At 35.4% G+C, this 7,284-nt stretch overlaps 1 long non-coding RNA gene across 1 annotated transcript; it reads right to left on the reverse strand.

Annotated features, from left to right (window-relative positions):
- Positions 1 to 2,412: 2,412 nt before the first annotated feature.
- Positions 2,413 to 3,380, reverse strand: LOC122635007. The gene is made up of 2 exons (XR_006328537.1): positions 2,870 to 3,380; positions 2,413 to 2,812 (listed from the first exon to the last, which is right to left on the reverse strand). It is a non-coding gene; the product is annotated as an uncharacterized LOC122635007 (long non-coding RNA).
- Between the last annotated feature and the right edge of the window lie 3,904 nt (positions 3,381 to 7,284).

The raw sequence follows: 7,284 nt of genomic DNA on the forward strand, positions 1-7,284 counted from the left end.
CGTCAAACGACAGGATTAGCTCTTTCTCTCTCTTTCCCTCTTGACCAGAAACTCCGACGGTTTTCGAGCCACGATAAGTATCTTCTAAGTTAGCTAGCGAGAATATTATATATGTTTAGCAAAGAGATAGAGAGGACGAGTAGTGTTAGCTTTAGACTATCATCATCCTCGCTAGAACCCAATATAATTTTAATGAATCTCTCTTGACGAGCACATTGTAGTGGCACGCTTTCGTCCCAAGCTTACCCCTTTAATTTCTCACGCTGAGAAAGAATAAGGCACTATCGTCATGAATTTGCCATATTTTCTTTGTACACCGTGTATACCTAGCACAAGTATCGTGGCCAGGAGCGTAAAACAGGCAAGCTGCCACGTACATGCACCAAAGTGGGTTATAACGCGAACCGTAGCTTTACCGTCGTCTCGAATACAAACCAACCCTCAGCATCGCGTCACCGCACCAACCCCCAACCCTTCTATTATGCTCTTTCGCACGGAACGGCTCTTGGCGCGTCGTCACTTGGCTCGTCGATATTCCCGGCACTTATCCGACGCGAACGACGAGAGCTCGTTATTCGCGAGACCGTCTCCTATACCATCGATCGACTTCCCTTTCGACCTTCCTTTTCCTACCTTCCTCAATTTATAACCATGTAACACATTTCTCTCCTTCTTTCTCGATAGCCCTCGTATTGTTTTTCTCTTACCGTTTGATCTCTCGTTAAAGAAAAATCTAATATCTCCCTTTAAAAATCATCTTTAAATCAATCTCTATATCTCGATATAAATAAGATTCGCCGGGAGGTTTTTCAAAATTTACGACATCTTTTACGATATTTTTTTTTACGATAGAATTTACGATCTCTTTTTCTTTTTCTTAATCAATAAAGTAAGGATATTTGAAAGAATTTTTGCATGTATCAATCGGAAAGGAATGAATTTTAAAATCAACATTTTTTTCGATCTACCGTATACAGGTGGAGGCATTCTAAACAATAGTCAACGTCCCAAGCGTGACTTAATTTAAGGTGAAAATCGAAAAGGATAGTCATTCGATCGAGATATCATAAAGATGTAATGAACTTAACTTAAGCACTTAAATTTAACCAACAACTATACTTTATCGTATAAAATCGAACGGAATTAATACGAGAATCGATGAGAATCGAATTTATCTATCGATCGGTAGATAGTAGTAGGTCGGAATCGTTTCTACTTTGGAACCTTTCACTCGATTCGGTATCATCGTTTCCGAATGAATAGTAATAGGTCGATCGTTGAAGTTAAACGGAAACTACGAGACTCAAGCTCTCATAGAGCTTCAGGCTGTAGTGTAACGAAGGATCGATCAAACGAAACGTTCGTTAAACGCTTTACGAGCATCCGTTTTCTGCCGAATCATGTTTCAGCCCTTTTTCGTAAGATACTTTGACGATCCTTTTTTGGAACACTGTTTTCTTTTTCCTTTCCTTTATTCTATTTTACACGATTAGATATATCAACGTTTTACTGCGAATTCAAAACAATAGTACATATTGCTTTTTTAACGCAATCGATTGAAACAAAGATCGACTCGTGAATTTTAAATACTTTAAAAAGAAACGAACATATTTATCTCGATACATTTCCTTTCGCCCGTCGATTAAATTTATAAATAAACAAAAGCATTCGTTTAATATTAAATACTTATTACTACGAATGAATATCTTATATATTTTCTTATTAAACATTTTCTCGTTGTACAACTGACGGTTCACGGTAGTTTATAGATCTTGAACTTACTTAATATCTTCCATGTTTTATAGTTCGATGAATAATCGTCGTGTATTCGTATCGTTCGATGAGAGAAAACCCGGGCAATATTGTATTTTAATGGTTTCGGTTACGACAGAATTCTCTTTCGAAAGTACAGGAAACGCAAATAAACCGACTATTTTATTCGAGACTAATATCACGAGCGAGTCGATGTAAACATCGACATAATAAAGAAACAACCAAGATGGATGATCAGAACTATATTCACCGAGATAATCCTACTCCATCGCTATCATCTTTCTCATAAACGTCTTATATTAAATTAACGTAATCCACGAGTTATTACGAAGAAATAACGATATTAACAAAATGATAAATAAACAAGTTATATAAACAAAGCCTGAATTTATTTGATAATCGGTTAAATACTTTTAGAAAAAAAAAAAACGTTCTACGCGCGTGCACGTACTATTTACCAGTATAGATTTAATATCAGAGTCGGTAAAGCATATATCTCACGAGAGAAATACTTCCTCTCGACGCAGCTCAACGATATTGGATCGTAATTCGAATGAAAATTTTCTTCCATCTGTATTACCTCCATAGAAATTGCTCGACCCAATAATGCACTCGAAAATCATAGAAAATTGCTTAATATCCGAGAAAAGAAACTAATACGAGAAATTTATTATGGAATGCGTACAAGATTGCGATTGTAATTTGTGCATTGCATCAAATCATGAGATTGTATCAACCCAATTCATAAGTTCAAACTTACATTTCTAATCTTCTTAACTCGTATCTCGATAAAAAATATTTTTTTATAAGCCAGAATGCTACGAAGAAATATATTATAAATATATCAACTCGCCGTATTGCACTTTAGTATTGCGTTTCTCGATATCGCCGTTGGTCCTTGAGATTAAGAGTCATTAAGATCGTGCCAAGCACAGTCCATGTTGTACATATAATACTACGACCATATACGATATCCACTTACATCCAAGGATATTGGTTCATAACTCAACTCGAGTTGAGTATGTAGTATGGGTTGCACCTGTAACAAAAATGCATTGACGTAGTTGCTGATAATATATTAGTTCATAATGCTTACGGCGAAGCCATAATTTTACGTGTAATTGTATGTTTTTAGTTCTTTGTTTTTCTTTTTTCCTTTTTCAACGGTTTCATTTTAGATACTCTCTTTTTCTCTCTTAATCCACCTCGTTGGTAAGGATCGATATCCCCCCCTCCCCCAATCCCACCAACACAAGCATTGTAATTCGAGAAGTTTCTGCACTGATATCGACCAAAACCCAGATAAATATAGTTTTCGATGCATTTCGTTCGACGTAAAACAAGTATTTCATTGTCAACGATATAAAAGCAACAAACAAGAGAAAAACGTGATGCGAATGTGAGCTTAAGAAGGAAAATAACGATTCGGCGTTTACGTAAGTACGTCTTAAATTTTGATCCTGTCGAAAATCCTACATGTCGTTCGTTCTAAATACCGTACACGAATTTACAAAAAAAAAAAAAAAAAACAAAACAAAAAATTAGGAACGACGATTCTTGTATTTAATGTTTTTCGAAACATTAACATAGTTTCTATAATCAAACGTTATCTTTTCTAAATCTTAACGCACAGGAGATATGATATATGAAAAATGTTATCGTATACGTACTTTATCACTGAATCTGTTGGCAACTTTCAATTCCTCAAGGCGAAAGATGTTGTTTAGTCTCGAGGCGTTTCCACTTGTATCTATTTTTCGGTAGACGCCTTTAATATGCGCATATTGAAAATACGCAAAATATGAGACACGTACGCGCACGTTGCGAACTCGGCGGAGAGTGGTTTGGTACTGAACAACATTCGGACGACAAGAAACGACAAGAAAGGACAAGAAACGACATTGAAATATATTTCCGTGAGGCTCCTTCGAAAACAAACAAATAAAACGTATAACCGACAAGACTCTCTCTCTCTCTGTATGTTTTTCTTTCTTTCTTTCTTTCTTTCTTTCTTTCTTTCTTTCTCTCTTCTCATCCTCGATACAGTACGTACGTATGTGTGTATGTGTGTATGTGTGTGTTTGTGTGTATGTATTTCCGAGAAGACGTACGCATCCACGTTGCGACCAAGATATAACTCTGGCCATTTCTCTTACCAAGGTTTAGAGGGGAGAAGATAGGATGGAGAAGGTCGCTCGTGGAAAATGCGCAATTTGGTCTGGCACTAGTAAATACGAGAACGTTGGAAAAGTGATTCCGCTGATATTGCTGCTTGAAATTTAGGGTTTCCACGACCATTTCGAAAATCTAATCCCCATTTGTATCAATATTGATGTTCTTTACGATGGACGTATTCCAAAATTTATACCGAAGTCAAAATGAATAATTTATTGCGAATAGAAAAAGAAGAGAAATATATGATAAATTTCATTTTACAATTCCATGGTATAATTATCGTTAAATACGTACTTTACGTACTTGTCGTTTTATAAAAAAGTATCATATTAATTCTCAAATAGCTCGGAATACGATAAACATTGTGGACTAGCATAAGTGTGTTTCTTTGTTTGTTTCTACCTAGACAAGGGTATCGCGTCCTTGTATTGGCCCTACGAAACTTTGAGAAATGGTCCGTACAAAAAAGTGGTGATTTATTTCTCGGGAATGCGGCCACCCCAGTTTTTCTTTTTCTTTCGTCTCATTGCTTCGATAGTTACTTCGTTTCCTCGTTCGACAAATTTTTCTCGCTCCATTTCGCTTGGTACAGTACGGTCCTCCTTTTTCAGTCGTCCTTGACACGTACGAAACAACTCCATTTCCGTCGATCGAAAATGAAAAAGACACTGATGATAACGACGTTCATTGTTCGAAGTCATTAAAAAGACGAGTGACTGTCGACGAAAAGATACGATATAGCGTGACATTATGACGATCGAATGAAATGATCCTTTCCTCAAAAAAAAAAAAGAGAACAACAGGAAAAAACAAATGTGACGTAGGAAAATTCATAAATCGTTGGACGAATAATGCGTCGAGATTTCTGACGAATACTTGATGTATAAAAAAGAAGAAAAAAGAAAAAAGCAAGAAGAAAAACGAATAGAAATAAATGGAAATAGAATAATTAATGAGAAACTAAAGATAATGGGTAGACGATTTAACTAACGATGATATATGTAACGTTCGATACGAAATATCGATGCAATTTGACGATAAAAGAGTAACGAATCCCTCGGAGCTATCGGTAAAACCCGAGGCGATAGCTAACGAGTTTCTGACGATGCCTTACGCGACCTACGGGCCCCTTTTATGTTCTTTAATGTGCTTGCAATCCGGGATTCTCAGCCGCATACGGATTTCGTCGATTCGAAAAAGGAATACAGTGCTTCGAAACGAAAGCAAGGAGCTTCGAGTTACAATTTTTCTCTGGCAACGTGCAACTTTCGAATCCTTACTTGTAGTTTACGTTTATCTAATAACGACTACTTGAGAAAAGCGAACTTCCTTTTTACGTTTACTGCAAACTAGTTCTCCGACGATATAAAGCTTTGATCTGTCTTAGACCGACTGTAAGATGATGAAAAAGAAGGGGGACAGAGAGAGAGAAAGAGAGAGAGAGAGAGAGATCTTGCGGCAGAGAAATTGGATGTGTAAGTTAGTTCGAAGGTTACAAAACACAACTTTTACGATTAAATCTATCAATACTTTATGTATTACTGTATGTACTTTTTCTTTTTTTTTTTTTTTACATTAAATATCGAATGATCGAATATCAGAATGATCGAAATAAAAAAACTTCTCGTTGATTTCATCGCAAACGTTTTATTTGTTAATTTTCAAAGGATTTGTATAATAACTGATTTGTTTTACTTTGTAAAATATTCTCGTTTCGTTAATCGTAAAGAATATATCACAAATGAAGGGACACGGCTATTTAAATCGCTACGTGTTCTCTCGAATGGAGAAACACTAGGCATTCTCAAGTTTCGAGGAACGTTTCTACGTGGACGAAGTTAGAGAGCGAGAACTTAGTAAGCCTCGAGAACCCTAAGGATGGTAGTATCAAACTACAGCCACGAAAAGCTTTCATTCCAACACGGCGAAACCACCACGACTCTCCACCCCTCTTACAACCAGTTAGAACTCTCTCCCGTTTTGTACATACGATCCTAAGCGGACAAGATTTAACGAGTAAAGCTTCAAACTTAAAAAAAATAAACGTAATAATCCGGTAAATAGCTTTCATTCTTATTTATATCTTACTCGAGAAAAACGAACGGTTTTATCAATAATTACAAAATATAACTCTTAATCCATGATTTATTTGCAAAGTTGTAAACAAAAAACTAATGGTTTTATTGTACGAAAAATACTACTTTTTGTAATTAGACAGTTATAAAAAAAAAAGAGAAATTATTAAATCGTATTTTATGATAAAGAAAATTGCGTCAGGCCGTCTTTTATTCATTCGTTTTTTTCATTTTTCTTCCGTATCTCTAAAAGTTTATTTCTTTGATTAATAGTTAAAAAGAAATAATTGTTATTAATAGTTATCGTACGCCATCTTTTATTACGGAGAAAGTACTAAATTTATAAAATAAATTCCTAACTTATCCACGAACTCATCGATTCACTATCGCACGACTTTTACTGGGGTAGATTGCTGAACGCGTCACATCGCTTCATGCTCTGATTTCAACGGTAGATAAAAGCATTAAATATGGCGAGTAATAAAATGATTCATTAAAAACGATTCATAAAGGTTTCCATGAACATAAATTAAACTTCTTAAATAGCGGATAAGTTTCTATCACAAGTATAAGATCTTAAAGGATATTTGATTTGAAAGATCCTAATATTAGCGCGTAGCCCGCTATCGCGAATTTTTATTAGAGATAATTAAGTGCATGTCATTTTAATGAATCGTTAGACGAAATGAATAATATCAAGGATAGAGTATATCTAGTACTAGGAACGAGGAACTAAACATACTCGTTATGTAAATTAAAGCCGCACAAGTAATTAAAGGTTTAACAGGAGTACGTGTACTCGTTGCAACTACTACGGCCAGGTATAATTTTCTTTGGTCCGGTTTAATTCGGTTTAGCTAAATCACTTTTACAATGCGAACGTTCCAGTAAAATCGTACGACTTGAAGTTTTCCTAAATATTCCTGACGACCGAGCAAACGATTTTTCATTTGAACTAATTATAGCTGGTAATATCGATTATTAATTTATTATAGTTGACGCGATTAGATGTTTATCGACTTAATTGAAAGTTAATAGTTGGAAATAATTTAGAATATATTCTTGGCAATAATCGGTCTGATTAGTTCGATGGATTTTAGAAGAGATTGCCTCGAGGCGATCATTCGTTCGAGTATATTGCATCTTTAGTTCTCAATGTAGACAGATAAACCTCTACTTTCATCGATTCTCTTCTAGCTCGTATACGAGTACCTATATATAGGTATATCGCATAGAGTTAAATCGAATAAAGCTTATTCGA

This window comes from Vespula pensylvanica, chromosome 16 (assembly GCF_014466175.1).
Source record: "Vespula pensylvanica isolate Volc-1 chromosome 16, ASM1446617v1, whole genome shotgun sequence".
NCBI classification, from domain to species: domain Eukaryota; kingdom Metazoa; phylum Arthropoda; class Insecta; order Hymenoptera; family Vespidae; genus Vespula; species Vespula pensylvanica.